The 21556-nt window shown below is 40.4% G+C and overlaps 1 protein-coding gene across 2 annotated transcripts in view; it reads left to right on the top strand.

The window, feature by feature from the left end:
- The first annotated feature begins 8314 nt into the window (after positions 1–8314).
- Positions 8315–21556, top strand: part of PKIG (cAMP-dependent protein kinase inhibitor gamma) — a 149771-nt gene continuing 136529 nt past the window's right edge. The window contains exon 1 of one of the 2 annotated variants that reach the window (XM_077168087.1): positions 8315–8411. The gene's annotated coding sequence lies outside the window, so the exon portion shown is untranslated. The remainder of the gene's footprint in view (positions 8412–21556) is intronic. The other variant, XM_077168105.1, reaches the window with a different exon arrangement.

Here is a 21556-nt window from a genome sequence, read left to right as displayed (position 1 = left end):
TCCTTAACAATAAATTTGTAGAGGATCCTTACCCTGATTTTACAACCAGAGAAGAACTGGCCAAACAAGTCCATTGCTATGTATCTGTAATTGATTCCATATGTTCTACTCTTCTGTTGATATGGTAGATAAAAGGAGCATCAGACACAAGGTTTTCACAATCACAGAGTCGCATTGTGAAAGCTTATCATTGTTCAGTCATCATCAAGAAACATGGCTACTGGAACACAGCTCTGCATCTTCAGGCAGTTCCCTCTAGCCTCTCCACTACATCTTGAACAACAAGGTGATATCTACTTAATGCAACTGGTCCAGAACAAAAGAGCCCGACGACCACTTAGAGAGAGACACAGATTATTTCCTGCTAGGAAACTACATGAGCACCCTGTGCAAGATCACCCACCTTCAAGCCTCTTGGATGTCCAGGCTGAAGCCCCAAAATACAGCACTGAACAGGGCTTCTCCTGTGCCCAGGAGTGCGGAGATGGCAGCTCCTTTCTGAAGGAGGACTGGGTTCCCTCTCAACAGGTGGATTCAGATGGCTCTGACAACCCAGGCATTGAAAAGGAACCAGGCTATGCTTTGGATTATCAAGATGATCAAGATGATAAAGCTCATCAATGTGTGCTCAGCCTCCTATACCTTCCATGCATTATTTTAACAAGTACAGGCCTGAGGCAGGAAGAAGCCAGGATGCCAGCCCCTTCCTTTTGAACTCTGTTCATAGTATACATGGAGTGGGGGAGCAGCAGGAGGAGCAGAATATGGCCCATTGTTATTATTCACCATTGCAAGGACAGCAGCAGAGTCTTTGGTATCGTCATTTGCAGCAGCCTCAACAGCCTCATAATTTTCAAGAGAAGCCACTGTTCCAGGAACCGCTTCTGAAGCATGTGAGGCATGGGAATCTAGGGCAGGGATGTCCCTCCATTCAGTCACAGCAGCAGAGTCAGTATCCTCAAAATAATGGACAGTCCCTATGTTCACAGCAACAGCAGGCCACGCCCCAAAGAGTAATCAGGTCACCACTGTTGCCTTTAGAGCAAGATTTTCAGCAAGGAGTTGCAAAGCATCCCAGGGCCCAAGTGCAGCAGCATTGGGTTGAGGAGTCCTCTCTGTTCCATTGGTCTGCATCTCAGGGACCAGAGAAGTAACCCCAGAAAATGAAGCCTGGGTTGAGAGAGCAATAGGCAGCTGTAAGCCAAAAATCTTTTCAGCAGCCTAAATGTTAAAAAAAAAAAAAAAAAAAAGCCATCTTTAAGAATGCCTCCTGAGCTATTGATCCCTTTGGCAGACTCTATATGGATCCCATCCCCTCCTCCTGGAGTTCAAAGTGCCCAGAGTAAGCCTGGACTAGAGCATAGAGTTCAAATTCAAATACTGCAAAGGCTGCAAGAGGATTTCCAAACAAAAGCAGTTGCAAAACTTGCAATTCCTGCTTACATAGTTCCTACTTTGGTTGGTGACCTCCTCAGAAGCTAGATATCCAACAAGAAGTTCAAGAGAATCCAGGATCACATTGCAGCAGCTTTTAGATGGGAGGTCTCCAGGGCTGCTGCCACAAAGCTCTATAATCCATGGACCAGATCAACATCTTCAGGACATGGGCCATGACCTATCAGGACAGCAACAATATCTCCTCCAGTAGCTAGCTCCACCAGGGCACTGGCTATGAGAGGCACCCCAATATCATCAACCTTGGCCTCCATTCATCCAAAAGGCAGAGCATCTTAACAGAGGTTACCAGAGGTTTCTTCATTAAAGGAAGGAGCTATAGCCGCCATCGCCTTGCGCTGCCCTCCGGCTCTGGGGCCAGGAGGCCCTGAGGACCGGACGCTGCGGCCGACCCCGCTGGCTCGGTGGGGCAGTGGGCTGCCTTTCCCTTCTGTCCAATAAAGCAGTTAAATGGAAAAACAAAACAAAAAAAAGGCAGGAGCTGCCAATGGAGCTGCAGCCTCAGCTGTGAACTTGAAAGAACCCAGAAGGATTCTTTGCTGGAGCAAGTGTACAGCTCCCACCATTCCGACTTAGTTGACACACATTGTCGGCAAATCCACAACGTTGTGACTAGTCAGCTGTGGGTGTGTGGGCAGGGTCAACAAATCTGAAGACACCCAGCTGAGCATCTGATTGCCCCAAGCTAACCTGATCTTTCTTATGACAGCTATTGGACATTTTTCAATTAAAGGCAGCAACTTCTACCATACTTCCTAGCATCCTTGGAGATAACACACTTCAAGGTCAAGAATGGCTGCCTCTATTAAAAAGAGTAAAGCTCTCCGCAATGTGAAGAGTGTTAGGCAGCGTACTCCAAATTCACATTGCTGAGCTAACCATCATAAACCCTATGATGTGTGTCCTTCCATTATCTTGCAAACAGTTTACATTTTAACAGAGATGGGTTACCCTACACATAAAAATATTCAAATAGTTCTTTTATTCTTAGATAAAAGATATCCTAGCTGTCCTTCCAAGGCAATATCTTATACTCATTAAAAAAAAATCTCTTAAAAAAAGAATGTACACAAGGGAAACCTAGTATTTACCCTCATAAAATTTATGGCCTACTTATGGAGAGACTGACAGTAGCCATAAATGGCCCATGACATAATGTGATGAGTTCTATGAACAAGTAGTATGAAGAAGTATTCTTGCAGTAAATGTTTATTTAGTGCCTACTATGTAAGGAGAGAGTAATTTAGTTGAGGGACGAGGGTACCTGGCCAGGCTTTTCTGATTAATTTATATTTAATCTGAGAACTGAAGGATGAAACAGAGTTAAGCAGGAAAAAATGTACATTGGCTCCTAAAATTTGGAATGTGTACTACCTGAGGTAAATGAAGGATTCTAAGATGCATAAAATCAGATATTAAGTAACATTGAAAGGCAGAGTAAGAAAGTCCCTTTTCAGACCAAAGACAAAGTTTCTGTCTGAGGCTAGTATATAAAATTTGTCTCCCTTTTTAACAGAGTAAAGGTTTCAGTTTCCAAATTTTTCCAATGTGCAATCTCATCTGGAATTTAATAACATTGTTTTGTTTTGCAGTTTTTTTTATTCTTATCTTTTTAATTTTTTTTATTTTTTGAACTTTTTTCATTGTATAGTATAACGTATGTACAAAGCAAAGAAATAAAAAAGCAGTAGTTTTCAAAGCAGTCTTCAAAAAGTGGTTACAGGATAGATCCCAGAGTTTGTCATGGGCTACCATACAATCCTCTCATGTTTTTCCTTCTAACTGCTCCAAAATATAGGAGGCTTGAGGGCTTAAATACTTTTTTACCATCACAATCGACTTTTTTCTTTCTTTTTTTTTGTGAACAGTAACAAATATACAAAAAAGCTATTAATTTCCAAGCTCAGCACCACAATTAGTTGTAGGACATATTTCAGACTTTGACATGGGTTACAGTTTCACAATTTTAGGTTTTTAATTCTAGCTGCTCTAAAATACTGGAGACTAAAAGAGATATCCATTTAATGATTCAGCATTCATATTCATTTGTTAAGTCCTATCTTCTATGTATAATTCCACCATCACCTTTGATCTTTCTATACCTCTCATTGGGGTTCTTTGGGCTATGGAAATTCTAAATTTTTTTATATTGGAAGGGTCTGTCACTGATATGGGGTAGAGAGCTGGAACTATCTGATGTTCTGGACAGACTGGGCTAGGTGTCAGGACTTATCTGGACCAGGGACCCATCTGGAGGTTATAGGTTTCTGGCAAGTTACTCTAGGGCCCAGAACCCTTGTCGAATCTTATAAATTGCCTTAGGTGTTCTTTAGGATTGGCTGGAATGGTCCTGGTTGGGGGTTGGCAGGTTATGATGGTAGCCAGGTCTACCTGAAGCTTACATAAGAGCAACCTCCAGAGTAGCCTCTCGACTGTATTTGAACTCTCTCAGCCACTTATACTTTATTAATTACACTTCTTTTCCCCCTTTTGGTCAGGAAGAATTGTTGATCCCATGATGTCTGGATTCATCCCTGGGATTCCTCTCCCACGTCACCAGGGAGACTTTCACCCCTGGATGTCATGTCCCATGTAGGTGAGAGGGCAATGATTTCACTTGCAGAGTTGGGCTTAGAGAGACTGAGGTCATATCTGAGCAACAACAGAGGTCCTCCAGAAGTAACTCTTAGGCATGCCTATAGGTACTCTAAGCTTCTATGCTACCTATATAAGCTTCATAAGAGTAAGCCTCATGATCAAGGGCATGGCCTATTGGTTTGGATGTCCCTAAAGTTTAACACAGTATCAGGGGATTTCTTGATGGCAAGTTTAATAGTTCCATAGCCTTTTTCCCCTCCCTCAGGGGACTTTGCCAATATATATATGTTTTAATTAAACATAACAACATGTAAGCACAAACATTCTTACCATATGATCATTCCATTCTTGATTTATAACCAATAACTCACAATATCATCACATAGTTGTATATTCATCATCATGATCATTTCTTAGAACATTTGCATGAATTCAGAAAAAGAAAACAGAAAAAAAATTCATACATACCATACCCCTTTCTCCTCCCTTTCATTGATCACTAGCGTTTCAATCTACTGAATTTATTTTAACATTTGTTCCCCCTATTATTTATTTATTTTAAATCCATATGTTCTACTCATCTGTCGATAAGGTAGCATCAGACACAAGGTTCCCACAATCACACAGTCACATTGTGAAAGCTATATCATTATACAGTCATCTTCAAGAAACATGGCTACTGGAGCACAGCTCTACATTTTTAGGCAGTTCCATCTGTCCTCTCCATTACACCTAAACTAAAAAGGTGATATCTATATAATGCATAATAACCTCCAGGATAACCTCTTGACTGTTTGAAATCTCTCAGCCATTGACATTTTATTTTGTCTCATTTTGCCCTTCCCTCTTCTGGTCAAGAAATCCCTCTCAATCCCTTGATGTTGAGTCCCATCAACATTGACAGTGGAATTTCTGTCACATGTTGCCAGGAAGGTCCACACCCCTGAGAGTCATGTCCCACATAGAGAGGGGGAGAGCAGTGAGTTTGTTTGTAATGTTGAGAGAGAGAGAGAGAGAGAGAGAGAGAGAGAGAGAGAGAGAGAGAGACCACAGCTGAGCAACGAAAGAGGTTCTCTTGCGAGTGACTCTTAGGCCTAATTTTAAGTAGGCTTAGCCTATCCTTTGCAGGGTTAAGTTTCATAAGAACAAAACTCCAAGCCTATTGCTTTGGTTGTCCCCACTACTTATGAGAATATCAAGAATTCTTCACTTGGGGAAGTTGAAATTTCCCCCTTTCTCACCATTCCCACAAAGGGGACTTTGCAAATACTTTTTTATTCACTGTTCAAATCACTCTGGGATTTATTGAGTCATCACTCTGGACAAATCTATAAAATCTCATGCCCCACTCAAGGTTCAATGTACCATGCTGTTCAACCAAGTCATCCCCACAAGTTACATTAGGAAATGCACTAGTCAAAATATAAATTTTGCACCAAACATTTTTTGCTTTAGTCTCACACATAAGTTAAAGTTTTAAAATATTAATTACCATCTATTTCAACACCCTGCGGTATTGACATTCCTTTGTTCTTCCTCATGCAAAAACATTTCTAAATTTGCACATCTAACCACTATCACTATACATTCCAGGCATTCCTAGATTATACCATCTCAATCTTTATTGTCTATCTTTCCTTCTGATTTCATTTGTGCACCCAGCCCTCCTCCCTCTATCATTCTCACATTCAGCTTCATTCAGTGTTCTAACATTATATTACAGTTAGTAGTATTGTGCTATCCATTTCTGAGTCCCCACATCCAGTCCCACTGCACAATCCGTATCCCTTCAGCTCCAATTACCCAATATCTACCCTATTTCTATATCCTGATGGTCTCATTTACCAACTGAAATTCTCCAAGTTCATTCACTAATGTCAGTTCATATCAGTGAGACCATACAGCACCTGTCCTTTTGTTTCTGGCCAATCCCACTCAGCACAACATCCCCAAGATCCATCCATGCTGCTACATACTTCACAACTCCATTCTGTTCCACAGATGCATAATATTTCATCACATGCACACACCACAGCTTGTTTAGCCACTTGTCTGTTGATGCACATTTTGGCTGTTTCCATCTCTTGTTTAATTCTTTTTTTTTTTTTTGCAACAATTTTTAACATTTTTGTCAAGTGACACTGACTTTCCACTTAAGAACTGACATAGATTTTCCTCTATAAATTTGATAAAAAATGGAGTATATTTAAAGAAAAAAACTGGAAATGTTATTTACTTAAATACATAATAGTACAGGTGATATGCAGATATGCAATGATGACAATGTTGTACAAATGACTAATATAGAGAAACATTCACCACGGAATATAAGGAACTGTTGAGATTTGGAATCCTAGAATATTGAGGCTGGACAAAGCCCTAGAAATACATTCTAAATCTCTCTTTTTCTTTTTTCTTTTTTTAGGGAAACGAAAAAAAAGACCCAAAGGGAAATGATTTGCATAAAGCCATAGAAAGGATTGATGACAGAGAAAGGCAAATTAGTCAAGCCTCCTAAATTCCTATGTCAGCCTAGTCCCCTCCTCCCCCTCCTCCCCACAAGTCAGATTTCTTCAGGACCACTGATCCTTCCAGGTAGCCCTTAAAATCCTTGCTTCTTCATGCCTGGGTATCACTGGACTGGACTGAAGAAAGCTAGGACTGTGATAAAACTCGTTGATCAAATTCCACCAGGAAGCAACTACAGTAAAAAAGAATTAGATTTATTCATTTGTTCGGTAAGGGAGAACGCACACCAGAGAAACCATGAGGGTCTTGGTAAGAGTTGGAAATGGGAAGAACTTTTTATAGGATTTGGTTTTGTGCTGGGAAATTCTAAGGAGTACTTAAGGAAGCAGGGAACAGTTTTGGACTGGATACTGTCAAAAATTAAGGGCAATTTGGTAACTGGATATCTTAATTTTTATCTGAGGTGGGAAGATTAAGGCAGGGCTAGAATTGTCATTGGAAAAGAATTAGGATCCAGTAGTTAGTCAGAAGGGGAGGATGTTGAGTCATTTCCTAGATACACAGTAGTCTTGTTTCTGTCTTGTTCCAGCTACAGAGTAGCCTGATCGGATCTCTATTTATATTCTTTCAGTGGTGTTTATGTTCAATTAGAAACACTGGGTCTAGCTGCCAGCAGGAGTTCTTCATTTTCTCACCTAAAGAAGCATGGAGTCCTCCTCAACATGGAATCCCACCCATCTTCCAATGTTTCTGGCCTTAAGTGTTTTTTCAGTAGGTGACAAAGGGGGAAGGACAGATCTTTGAGATAATCTACTAATTTCTCACCTCATTTAGGAATCCCTCAGCAACATCTCCTTTAGGGAAGGGGGCTCACTGCCATCCAAGGCAGCCCGTCCCATATTTATATCGCAGTTGTCAGAACTAGGATTGCTTGTTTTTTCAAGTATTGTTTGTAAGGATAATTCATGTAGTGGAAAAGCTGTCGAAAAATTTTGAGCAGAGAAAGGAAATGACAGTGTTTTTTCAGTTCAGCTGCTGGGTGAAGGAGAATAAACTGGGGCAGAGTTGGGATAGGGGTAGGGTGAAAGAATAGAAACAAAGGAGGGGCTAGTTAGGAGGCTATTGCAGTACATATCCATTTTATAGATGTATTTAATTTATTTGGTCAGTTCCCCACTGATGGACATTTAGACTGCCCCAACCTTATTGCTTTTACAAACAGTGGAACAATCGAGTATTTTTGTGTGTGTGCTCACGGGATTATTTCAAGAAATGTAATTTTGCTGGTCACAAGTTAAAGTAAATTGTTTCCCATATTGACATGAAATCTTGAGATCTACTTCTCGCCTTGAGCCCAAAGAGCCGTTTACTCACTTTGCCACATCACCCCTTTCTAGTTTCCAAGAGGATTCTGCCATCCCTCCCACATCACTTTCCGCATCTGTAAGGTTCCCAGGCTTCAACCTGCGGCACCGCCCCTCCCCCAAACGCTCCCACAGAGATAAACTGTAACCCACAGACCACACAGAGAGAAACTGAGGCACGGGCAGCAGCCGAGGCACCAGTCCTGCTCCTGGCCTCTGCTGTCTCACTTTCCTCCAGCATTCCCGTCCTCTTCACTTCCACCGAGGGCCAAGCGCCAGGCCACCAAAGCCAATGAGGAGCCCTCATCGCTCGGGACCCCAACTTCGATCCCTGCTGAGCCTCTGCCAGCTCGGGGCAGCGGAAGAGGATGCGAACCCTCCTGGTCCCAACCGAGCCGCCGTAGCGCGGAGTTCGGCAGCCCTGGTCGTCAAGGCAACGGGCTCGGCTGCCGGCTGCGGGCACCCGGCAGCCCGGCGGAGGCGCTGCGGGCCGCGGCGGGACACGACGAGGCGGCGACACCTCAGGTGAGCTGCGACCCAGCGGGCAGTCGCGGCCCGCGCACGCCGGCCCCGGTCTCCACGCGTCGCAGCGAGCGAGGGGCCGGGTCGCGGGGGGACGCCCGGGCAGGAGGCTGGGGCTGGACCTTCGTCCCTTCAGCCGCGCGGGCAGTGCCCCTGCGTTCCCCTTGAGCCGGCTCCTTCACGCCGGGGAGTGCGCTTTCGGCAGTTTATGTTATTTTAGGACCGTTGCTTGGCATGAACTGAAGGTTTCTTTCTTTCTTTCTTTCTTTTCTTTTCTTAAAAGCCCTTCTCATTTGGCATTCGGGAAATAACTCCGAACTGTGCGGAAAATGTATGTGTTTGCGACTCTTTTGGGGCCGGAGAGGTTGAACTCTGTGCGTCAGTTTCCTTACCTGCGAAATGGGGATAATGATAGCTTCTGTTTTATGGGTTGTTACTAAGTAGATTTATATATAAAACCCTTACAGGAGCTTTTGTTGTTACCACTAATATAGGGAGGTCCGTCGTTGAGCGTATATCGTGTGCCAGGCCCTGGGCTAATCACCGGGGGTAAAAGTGAATGAGACTTTATGAAGTGGTACGAACGTTGGACACTGGTACGAAGAGTTAATAATAGAGTGGGATGTGGGGGTGGGGGTGGGGGAAACACCTATTGCAAACTAGGGACTATAGTTAACAGTAATACCTTAAAATTCCTTCATCGACAGTAACTGGCGTACCACACCAGTACTTGGGGCCAGTAATAGGGAGAGATAAGGGAAATGGGGTGTTGGGGATTTTCTTTTTTTGTGACTATCTGATAATGTTATTTTTGGAGAAGTGAAATGATCTAAAATTGATTGTGGTGATGATTGCACAACTAAGTGATGAGTGAGATATTGATTGTATAATTTGGATGAATATATGATAAATGAATATATCTCAGGATAATCTGGAAAAAAGTTTAAAATAAATTGAATGAGACAGCTTCTCCTCAGGGAGCTCTACAGTTTTCTGGAGGAGGAAGGCCCATAAACTGAAATTCCTCCTGATGCAAGCTATGATTTTTGACATACAGGGGACTGGGGATGTGCAGGGAAGGCATTTAACCCAAATTTCTGGTGAGATTTGGTGAGAATGGGCAAAGAGAGAAGGTAACTTCCAGAGTGAGGTGTGAAGACTACTTTGGTGTTAGCCGGAAGGTGAGGCAGAAAGAGTAGTGTTGACAAAGCCCCTTGGAGGAGGTGTCTGTCGTGGGGAGAGAGAGCAGAGGTACAGTTTGAGAAAGATCAGGGTTTTTTGCTCTTCTCTCTTGCCCTTACATCTTTTCCGGTCAGTTCTTTACTTTGCAGCCATTCATTTACCGTGATTTTTTTTTTTTTTTCCTCACATGGGCAGGCACTGGAAACCAAACCGAGGTCTCTGTCATGGTAGGCAAGAACTCTGCCTGCTGAGCCACCGTGGCCAACCCTACAGTGATTTTTTTTTTTTTAATTTATTGAGCATCTACTATGTGCCAAGCAAGCACTGTGCAGGTGCTAGAGAAATAAATTCCTGCTATTAGTAGATATCACAAATTAGTGAGGTGAAGAAGCATCAAATGAGCAATTATAAGTGTGATAAGAGTTTTGACAAGGGAAGCATTTTAAGGTGAATCCAATCTAGTTTGGAGGTTCAGAAAATGTCTTGATAAAATATCTAGAGAGAAGGGTATGGGTTAGTTGCATGGAGAGGGGTGGGAATAGTATTTCAAACATGTTCAAGGGTATACTTGTTACATTCGTGGAGATTAAAGCAGCCCAGTACAACTGGAACTTGAAGATCAGTGTTGGAAGAGACCCATCCAGAGACATAGAAAGGGCTTTGTTGCCCTCTCTTGGAGGCATCATTCTCTTAGACTACACCAAGAAGAAATGGCTAGAGGTAGGAGGAAAACAGAAATGTGTTAATGAAAGCCAAAAGAAGAGATCCACTTTGCTGGATGCTGCTCACATGTCAAGAAAGATGAATTAAAAAGTAAAATGTGTCATTTAGACAAATAAATATAGAGGTCACTGGGGATCTCAGTGAGCAGATTTGATAAAATGGTGGGGGTGGAATCTAGAATATCGGCAGCTTCAAAAGGTTCAATGTAATATCAGTGGGATGAAGTGAGAGTGGGATGTGAGAAAGTAGAGACAGTGTAGGCAGCTCAAAGAAGTTTGGCTATGAAAGGAAAGAGAAAGAAGGCTGGAGAGCAATTGGAGAATAAGGTGAAATTTTTTAAGCAAGAAAGAGACGTGAGCAGGTTTAAATGCCAATAGCAAAGAGCTGATGGGCGAGGCTGAGAAGATACAGGAAATGAAGGGGAAAAGCAATAGCATAACTTTGCAGAGAAGGTGAAATTGGATGAGATCCACAGCACAGATGGAGGGCTTGGCATTTAATTAGGAATCTGATGGCTTCTATGTTTTTGGAGAAGGAAGCAAGGTAATTGCTGAAAAGGAGTGGCATCAATGTAATGAAACAAGGAAAAACAAATAATAGGCATAAGTGTGGAAAGAAAGTCACGTTTTCAGTAGCAGCAGATAGCAAACATTTGTTGAACTAATATTGTGTTAGGGGCTTTTCATCACTACTGTGATCATTAATATGATTTTGTACAACCCTATGACATAGACTCTATTATCATACCCAGTTTATACATGAGGAAACAGGTAAAATGCTTACCCAAGATCCTGCAGGATTTAAATCCAAGTCTGCCTGACCCCCAAGCGGTTTCTCTTAACCACTAACTGAATATGATTGTCTACCTAGGATATGATTATCTGCTGAGAAAAATCAAGAGAATTAACTTTTAAAATAATTAGCTATAATAAGAGTTAAGTGAACAAGCAGGTACAACATAGGCAAAAAGCAATAGCTCTATGTAATAATAATAATGGTTAGAAAAAATGTAATTGCAGGAGAAATAACAAGAGCAAGAGGAAAAATAAATACCCAGGATAAACTTAAAAATCACAGTGTGACTGTGTGATTGTGAAAACCTTGTGTCTGATGCTCCTGTTATTTACATTGTCAACAGATGAGTAGAACATATGTAATAAAAATAAATAATAGGGGGAACAAATGTTAAAATAAATTTAGTTTGAAATGCTAGTGATCAATGAAAGGGGTATGGGGTATGGTATGTATAATTTTTTTTTTCTATTTTCATTTTATTTCTTTTTCTGTTGTCTGTTTATTTCTTTTTCTGAATTGATGCAAATATTCTAAGAAATGATCATGATGATGAATATGTAACTATTTGATGATATTGTGAATTACTGATTATATATGTAGAATGGAATGATCATATGTTAAGAATGTTTGTGTTTCTTGTCATATTTTTAAAAAAAATTTTTAAATTAATAAAATTAAAAAAAAATCAATGTGTTCAGTTTGGCTGGTCTTTTCTCTGGTACCTGAAAGGTAACCACTACCATCTTGAAATTTTGTTATTTTTGGTGGGTGCCATGGTCAGGTTCATGTGTCAACTTGGCCAGGTGGTGGTACCTGTTTGTCTGGTTGGGCAAGTGCTGGCCTGTCTGTTGCGATGAGGACATTTCATAGAATTAAATCATGATCATGTCAGCTGCATCCACAGCTGATTCCATTTGTAATCAGCCAAAGGGGCAGGTCTTCTGCAATGAGTGATCCTTAATCTAATCACTGGACACCTTTAAAGGAGGGTTCAGAAGAGACAGGCTCTCTTCCTGCTTCGGCTGGCAAGCCTCTCCTTTGGAGTTCGTCCAGACCCCCTATCGGAATCGTCAGCTTCACAGCCTGCCCTGCAGATTTTGGACTCTGTGTTCCCATAGTCACATGAGACACTTTTATAAATTTTATATTTGCGAGTGTTCCCTGTTGATTCTGTTTCTCTAGAGAACCCTAACTAATACAGTGGGTCCTAGAACATGCTTGACAGTTTATATGGTAATGGCATGACTGAGTGGGGCCAGCAACCCCAGTAGTCTTAGGGTGGAACTGGCTAGACCAGAAAGACCAACCATGTGATTAGGGGCTGGGGCTTTGGTCCTCATCTCCTGAGCCTGACCTCCTCCCCAGCTTCTGGAAGGGTGAGGAGGGGGCTGTAGATTTTGTTCAACTCTGTGGAAGTTGATTCCGCCAATCATGACTACATAGGGAAACCTCATGTAAATTCTGGGCTTTTGAAGCTTGGATGAATTTCCCTGATTGAGAAGATACATCACTGTGCTTGGAGGGTGATGCATTCACACTCCACAAGGAGAGAACACTGGAGGCTTACATCTGAGACCCTCCCAGACATGGCCCTATGCAACTCTTCTTTTGTGGCTTATTTATATCCTTTTACTATAAAAAAGCTAAAAGTACAGCACTTTCAGTGAGTTCTGTGAGTCATTTCAGTGAATTATTGAACCCAAAGGGGTGATGGGAACTCTCAGATTTGTAGCCAGTTCGTCAGAACTGTTGGTGGTCTGGGCCCTCGATCTTGTGACCAGTGTCTGAAGGGCACCAGTCACCTTAAACACGTGGAATCTGGCCTCACTCCAGGTGGTTTGAGTCAGAATTGAGTTGTATTGTGGCTGTTGGAAGTGATTGAAGTTACTATCTGAAGTTACTGAACTTTATACACCAGCCTAGCCGCATTGAAGAGTAAGAGTTGGCTGGGGGCAGGGGTGGGGGTTGGGGTGGGGGGTTAGGGTAGGGAGAGTTTGAGGAGGAGGTCCTTTTTCCCATGAGAAAATCAGAGTACTGACCAGAAAGATGGCAGGTAAAAAAAATAGATGTCTATCACAAGACATAATGAGAACATATGCAAAGATTGACTATAATGTTTTCTGTAGTACTGAAAACTGGTTAAATTATGTTATATGGTGGATACTGTCAGCCATTAAAAAAGGACAAGGTTGGAGCTATTTTAGAAAGATGTTTACATCACATGGTTCGGTGTGAAAAGCAGATTACAGTACAGTATGTTCCTATTTTTTTAAAGTATATGTATATATTTTTAGAAAAAATACCTAGAAAATTATTTGTGTTATGGGATCACAGGGAGACTTTTATGCCTTACTCTTTGTTTTTTTTTTTTTTGATAACATGAGTTGCTTTTATAATCAGAAAAGGCAATAAAGAAATGTCCTATTTGGGAGTGTGGGGGTTGGGGTAAAGGTGGGAAAAAAAGGCCCCATCTAAGACTGTAGTAGTGGGAATGGAGTAAAGATTTAAGACATTTCAGAAGGAGAAGCCACAGGATTTGACAACTAAGGTAAGGAAGAGAGGAGTAGAAGATGAAGGTCTCTGTCAGAAAGGGGTATCAGCTATAAAGGGGGCTTAGATTAGAGAAGAAGGGAGGAAATGAGGCTGGAGTGCCACCTGAGACTTTGTTCAGAAGTGTGAACTTTTCCTGAAGGCAGACTTTTCCAGAAGTCATTGAAAGGAAGGGAAATGACTTAATCAGATTTGCATTATAGAAGGACCCTAGCTCCCTCGAATCCATTCTACAAGCTAACACCAGATAGTGCCAGAATTTCCTTTGTATTACTTACTGGAACTTCTGTTCGTTTCCTCTTATTTGTGACAAAGAAAAAACAGCAACAGTGTTGAAAGATACATATCTACTCCCCTAAAAGCACCTGGAATATTTTAAACAAAGATTTGTTTAGATTGCATTAATCCCTAATTGTGTTCAGTTTTATCTCAACGACACAGCCTCTCCTGTAAATTTACTTTCTGAAGTTTGGGGAAATATGAATAATTGAGAAAGCAAACAAGAACTATAAACAACTCTACTTAGAGAACTTGAATTTATTGCAAATATCTTTGATGCTCTCCTTGTGGGAGAAAAGGACCAATATGAAGTAAATAATGTCATATTAGGCAAAGATTACTACAAAATAAACATTCTTAGGGTCCAGATAGATTCAGCATATCACTTATCTCTACTCCTACAATGCAGTACTTTCTTTCTACTTCTAAAGCCTCACGGAGAGGCTACTGTCCTAATATTTGTAAAGAGCTTTGCCATTTATAAAGAGCTGGATTTTCAAAAGATTCAAATCCATGATGTCATTTCACTCCACCTAACTATTCTATTAGGTAGGGATTATCAATCCCAATTTCAAATGAAAATTGAAGCTCAGAGAATTCAAGGGGCTGTTCCCAGCTCCCACATCTAATAGGCCCTTGAGTTTGAATTCAGATTTCTCCTTTTTTTTTTTTTTGCACTTTAATCTTTTATGGAAAATTTTAAACATGTACAAAAGTAGAAGGGATCATATAATAAACACTTATTACTATCTCTGAGCTTTAACACTATTGACATATGGTTGATTTTATTTCATCTATACCTTCCATTCCCTCCCCATCTTGGATTATTTTAAAGCAAATCCTAGACATCATTTTGTCCTTAAATGCTTCATTAAGCGTATCTAAGAAATAAGAATTTTTTTCTATAACAATATTATCACCTAAGAAAATGAACGGTGGTGGTGATTGCTAAGTATTGCCTAACATCTATTGGCAGTAATATTTCTTTGACTGTCTCATAAACGTCTTTTAATAGTTGTTTTGTTTGGATTGGAAGCCAAACAAGATTTATACATTATATTGGCTGATAGTCTCCTATATCTTCTTTAATTCTATGGCAATTTCTCCTTTTTTTTTTCCCCTTGTCATTTATTTGTTGAAGTAATCAGGCCATTTGTCCTGTACAATTTCCCACATTCTGAATTGGTCTGCTTGCATCCCTTTAATGTGTTCCTCTACTCCCTTAAATTTTTTTTTTTTTTTTGGTCATTGTATTTGATAAGTAGTGCTGTGCATTTTCTATTGCATTTCATCAGAATGCAGAAAGGTCCAGTTACCTCTCTTTGTGTGAATTAAAATTGGACATTGGGTTCAAGTCTTGTTAGAATGACCCATCCATTATAAATTTCCCATGAGTCTTTCACAGAATACTTTTTTTTAAACTTTTTTTATTAATTAAAAAAAACTAAAAAACAGAACATTTAGATATCATTCCATTCTACATATACAATCAGTAATTCTTAATATCATCACATAGTTGCATATTCATCATTTCTTAGGACATTTGCATCGATTTAGAAAAAGAAATAAAAGACAACAGAAAAAGAAATAAAATGATGATAGAGAAAAAAACTATATGTACCATACCCCTTACCCCTCGCTTTCATTTACCACTATTTCAAACTAAATTTATTTTAACATTTGTTCCCCCTATTGTTTATTTTTATTCCATATGTTCTACTCTTCTGTTGATATAGTAGCTAAAAGGAGCATCAGACATAAGGTTTTCACATTCACAGAGTCTCATTGTGAAAGCTATATCATTGTTCAGTCATCATCAAGAAACATGGCTACTGGTTTCACAGAATACTTTTAGCTGCTATTAACATCATTGACTAGATCTAATCTTTCATTTGTGAGTTGCAAAATGAATCCAGATTTTGTGATGCTCAGTTTATGTGTTGTGTTTAATCTCACTGTCTCTTGATTAAAAGGAAGCCTTTCCTGCATCTGAGCTACAGTTTTTTTTAGTTTTTTTGTTTGTTTGTTTGTTTGTGTTTTTTGTTTTTTTCCTTTTTTTATATATTTTTTTATTTTTATTATTTTTATTTTTTCTCTATATTATCATTCTATATCTTTTTATGTTGTTTTGCTAGTTCTTTTCCTAAATCGATGCAAATGTACTAAGAAATGATGATCACACATCTATGTGATGATATTAAGAATTACTAATTGCATATGTAGAATGAAATGATTTCTAAATGTTGTGTTAGTTAACTTTTTTTTAATTAATAAAAAAAAAAGGAAGCCTTTATACACTGTCATATACTCTGGTAGATAAAGAAAAATCTCTCAATTAGTAGCTTAACCACCTAATATATTAAGGAACCAGAACCTGTGTGCCCTGTCCAAACCTGGCTGCTCACATTGCTTTCCTGGGTTGGCTTTCTATATTTGTAAAACCATACAGTGGAAGGGCTGCCTTTATCAGTGTTTTTCCAGTTGCTGGTTGTTAGACTTAGTGGGTTGAGGAATCATTTGGAAGAAGAAGGTTCCAGCTTTTTTTTTTTTTTTTTTTTTTAGCAAAAGAATAGAATAGAAAGAACAGAAAAAAAAATCAGTGGGTATCTCATGTAGTAAGAATAAGCTTTGTTTTGTAAAAGCTTTTGTCTCGACATTATATGTGGATATCTGAACCATCATGTAAAATGTATTTCTTGTTAAGTCACAGTAAAAATTTTTTGAAAACCATTTTGTTCCAAAGTTCAGATGATCATCCTGAGGCATAGCAAGTTTCTCAGCCAGAGACTCAATTATGTTCAATACCTGCTACTTATAAAATAGTACAGTGTATTAATCCCCTTAAGAATTTTCTTTAAAGGCTTTTTTTGGGTGACTGCCAGTTAACCAGAAAATGACATTAGTCACAATGACCTGATCCTCACATATTCAAGTTGAATTGAATACGTGAAGGAAATGGGAGCACTCTGTGGTGCCAGGGATTTTCACATATGCTAATATTTATGATTCTCTGTTACCTTTAGATAGAATGGATGGGCCAGAAGGGACTGGCATCAGTAGAAGGCATTCTGAGGTCTTATGCATTGGTGTGGAACGGGAAGAAGTCAGGATTGGGCAGAAATGAGTGGGTGGAGAAACTGACTCAGCCCTTTGGTTGGTTTCTGGGGTATGGGAGTTGGGGAGGAGTGAGGTGCCAGATCTCCCATGCATTTAGTGTTAGCAAGGGTAGCTGTAATAGTAGTATTCCTGCCATGATCAGGATTGGTGTAGGATGTGAGCAAGTGACACCAGCAATGAGGTATTAGAAGATGCAGACTCTGGGCTACAATGTGCAGTTAACCTTTCATAGAGTCTAAGTTACTCAGAATCCCATAGCAAATAATCAGGGGAGCCAAATTTCAAGGTTCTACCATATCCTGGAAATATTCTGAATAGCCGTATGGCTTTGAGCACGTTCCTTAATAACAGTGCCAAATACTGCATAAATTGGAATGACTGAAGATATAGTTGAAGTCACTAACTCAGTGACTGCCACATGAGAAGTACTAGGTAAATATTAGCTGCTATTGTTATTTCTGATCCATATTTTACAGTGTCAAATAGTTAAGCCTTCTGCTTCCTCCTGTTACCCCAAGTCTTGCTTAGTTTCATTTTTCAGTTGCAGCCTTGCTTCTAGTTGCACTACCGGGGGTGGTACACTCTTCTTAATGAAAAAATGACTACAGTCTCCTTTGGCTTGAGATGGCTAACAGTTACAAAGTGTTAGAGAGATTAGCATCTGGTTGAGCCTGCTCTGATAAATAATAGGATTTGGGGGGGGGGATATATAGACTGATCAGCCACAACTTGTAAGCAAAGAAACTATAAAATGTTTTGCATATTAAATCTTCTTAATTCTGTATCATAACATCCTATATTTTGGCATCTGAGCTGCTGGGAGAATGGCAATATCAAATACATAAATCATTTAAATAACTTCTAAATTTTCATAAACAATTTACTGTGATTGTATTTAGTTATGCATAAGACAGAACCTCCAATGAAAATTAACAGTCTTTCCTCTGAAGAACTATACATTTTTAACTAAATAAATCCCCTTTTATTAAAAGCCAGTCCATCTCTGATGTGTTGCATTCTGGCAGCTTTGGCAAACTAGAACAAATTTGGTACTGAAAGTGGGGTGCTGCTGCGGTTCGCAAATACCAGACATGTTGGAACAGTTTTTTTGATGGATAAGGAGAGGATTCTGGAGGAACTGTGCGGATTTTGATGGAGAAGGCCTGGAGTGCTTGAAGAGACTATGGGTGTAAATGGAACCACTGCCAGTTTGGACAAATGGGACAGAAAAGGGATGGATTGGAGTTTGCAGAGTGAGAGTCATAGAAGCTTGGGTCTGAAGCCAAGAAACCTCGGCTGGGGAGAGTGAACCCATTCATAAACATGGAGAGTTTGCCCTGAAGGCAGAGGATGAACCTCCTACCTGTGCTGTACCTTCTCCAAGGCCTGCGGTGGAAGAGTCCTGCCACTGCAGGCCTTGGAGAAGGTACAGCACACTCCTTGGGGATTGGGGAGAGCCTGGCTGCCACCACATGGAGGGATTGAGCGTGTGCCCTGGAAATGGCAGAGAGCCCAGGTGTGGCCCTGATGCTTGGGGAGGGTGGAGCTGAGAAAGAGGTGATCTCATCAATATCCCCCAAGGTTGATTCAGAAAGAGGTGAGCCACTGGTTAGGCCCTTGGAAAGGGTGGGCCAACCACTTTCTAAAACTGAAGGATAAGTGGTTTTCAGACTTTGAAATCCAATGGAGTTTGCCTTGCAGGTTTTCAGAACTGTTTGGGTCTTATGACCCCTGTGTTCCTTCCAATTTTTTCCTATGGAAATGAAAACGTGTATCCTGTGACTGTCCTTCCTTTGCATATTGGCACCAGATAACTTGTTTTGAGACTCATAGGTCCAGAACCAGAAGATAAATTTTGCCATTTTAATATCATTTAAGGTGATGTGTATAGTTGCCAAGTTGACAAGGGGTGGACATGTCATTCAGGTGTCAACTTGGCCAGGTGAAGGTGCCTAGTTCTGTTACTGTGGAAATGAACCTTTGGCATGTGAAGCTCATCTGTCGCTGATTGCATCTGTGGTGGGCTAGGGGGTGTGCCTGCTGCAATGAATGATGTTTGATTTAATTGGCTGGATGCTTAAATGAGAGAGCTCAAAGCAGCACAGCCCAAGCAGCTCAGCATACCTCATCTCAGCACTCAGAGCTCAGCCCAGGCCTTTGGAGATGCAGAAAGGAAGCACCTAGAAGGCCAGTAGAGATCATCCTGTGCCTTCCTGTGTAAGAGAGAACCTCAGATGAAAGTCAGCTTCCTTTCTTCTGAAGAACTATATGTTTTTAACTAAATAAATCCACTTTTACTAAAAGTCAATCCATCTCTGGTATGTTGCATTCTGGCAGCTTTGGCAAATTAGAACAGCCACCATTGCACTGCCCAAGACTAGACTGTATTTTTGTTTAAATATTTGTACCAAAGCTTAGCATTCTCTTGCTAACTGATCATATTTTACCTTATTTTTTTGCATGAGCAGGCACCGGGAATCAAACCCTGGTCTCTGGCATGGCAGGTGAGAACTCTGCCTGCTGAGCCATGGTGGCCCACCCTGATTATATTTTATGACCTGAGAAAATAAGTATTGTATATTATTTTAAATTAGTTTATCAGAAACATAGTACTATTTTCTTTGAGTTTTTTGTTTTATTTATATTAGAGAAGTACGTTTACAGAAAAATTATGCATAAAATGCAGAGTTCCTATATACCACCCTATTAACACCTTACATTAGTGTGATATATTTGTTACAATTGATGGAAAACATTTTTATAATTATACTATTAACTGTAATCCATGGTTTACATTAGGATTCACCGTTTGTGTTGTATCATCCTATGGTTTTTTTAAATTTTTATTCTAATAACATAAACAACCTAAAATTTCCTTTTAACCACATTTAGTTACCGTATTGTTTTTAAGTTAAAACCTGAATCCTTAAATCTTTTCATTGCAGGTTATTTTCTTATGACAATCTATTAAAGCTGAAGGTATCATTATTGAAAGTAACTGAAACTTCATTACAATACTAATTCCTGGAAGACTGATAAGATGCGTAACTTTCCTGTGACCCTGGGGTCACCTTTCCCTGTTAGCCAATCCTGATTTCCTATTAGTCAATTCTTGTTCTAGTTTGCTAGCTGCCGGAATGCAACACACCTGAGACAGATTGGCTTTTAATAAAAGGGGATTTATTTTGTTTGTTCTTCAGAGGAAAGGCAGCTAACTTTCCACTGAGGTTCTTTCTTACGTGGAAGGCACAGGATGGTCTCTGCTGGTCTTCTCTCCAGGCCGCTGGGTTCCAACAACTTTCCCTGGGGTGACTTCTTTCTGCATCTCCAAAGGCCTGGGCTGAGCTGCAAGTGCTGAGATGAGGAATGCTGAGCTGCTTAGCTGTGCTACGTTGCGATCTCTCATTTAAGCACCAGCCAATTAAGTCAAACGTCACTTATTGCAGCAGACACGCCTCCTAGCCGACTGCAGATGTAATTAGCAACAGATGAGGTTCAGGTACCATTGGCTTATGTCCGCAGCAACAAGACTAGGTATGCTCACCTGGCCAAGTTGACAACTAAATCTAACACAATTCTCAAATGCTAGGACCTAGGAATGCAGAATTGTATAGTGGAAAGAATGGGATTTTGGCACCATGCAGATGAGATTAATTTTAGGAGTCCTAATTTCCTCATCTGTAAAATGTCTCATGGGGTCATTTTGAGATTATAAAGCTGGGGCCCTAGAAAGGGCTTAATAAGTGTGAGTTCTCTTCCTTTTTCCCACTCCGTACTCCACACACCTACTACTAGTTATATGGTGTGCTGGATTGAAAGGATGTATGTCCCCCCAAAAAGCCATGTTTTAATCAAAATCCCATTTCATAAAAGCAGAATAATCCCTATTCAATACTGTATGCTTGAAACTGTAATCAGATCATCTCCCTGGATGGTGTGACTTAATCAAGAGTGGTTCTTAAGCTGGATTAGATGACGACATGTCTCCACCCATTTGGGTGGTCTTGAGAAGTTTCTGGGGTCCTATAAAAGAGGAAACATTTTGGAGAATGAAGGCGATTCGGAGAGAGCAGAGAATGCTGCAGCACCACGAAGCAGAGAGCCCATGAGCCAGCGACCCTTGGAGATGAAGAAGGAAGACACCTCCCGGGGGAGCTTCATGAAACAGGAAGCCAGGAGAGAAAGCTAGCAGATGATGCTGTGTTCGCCATGTGCTCTTCCAGCTGAGAGAGAAACCCTGACTGTGTTCGCCATGTACCTTCTCACTTGAGAGAGGAAACCCTGAACTTCATTGGCCTTCTTGAACCAAGGTATCTTTCTGTGGATGGAAATGATTGGACATTTCTATAGACTTGTTTTAATTGGGACATTTTCTTGGCCTTAGAACTGTAAGCGAGCAACTTATTAAATTCCCCTTTTTAAAAGCCTTTCCATTTCTGGTATATTGCATTCTGGCAGCTAGCATATTAGAACATATGGAGAGGAAACTCTTAAAAAAAATT

This window comes from Tamandua tetradactyla, chromosome 1 (genome assembly GCF_023851605.1).
Source record: "Tamandua tetradactyla isolate mTamTet1 chromosome 1, mTamTet1.pri, whole genome shotgun sequence".
In the NCBI taxonomy this organism is placed as follows: Eukaryota; Metazoa; Chordata; class Mammalia; order Pilosa; family Myrmecophagidae; genus Tamandua; species Tamandua tetradactyla.
This window is presented reverse-complemented; position numbering and strand designations above follow the sequence as displayed.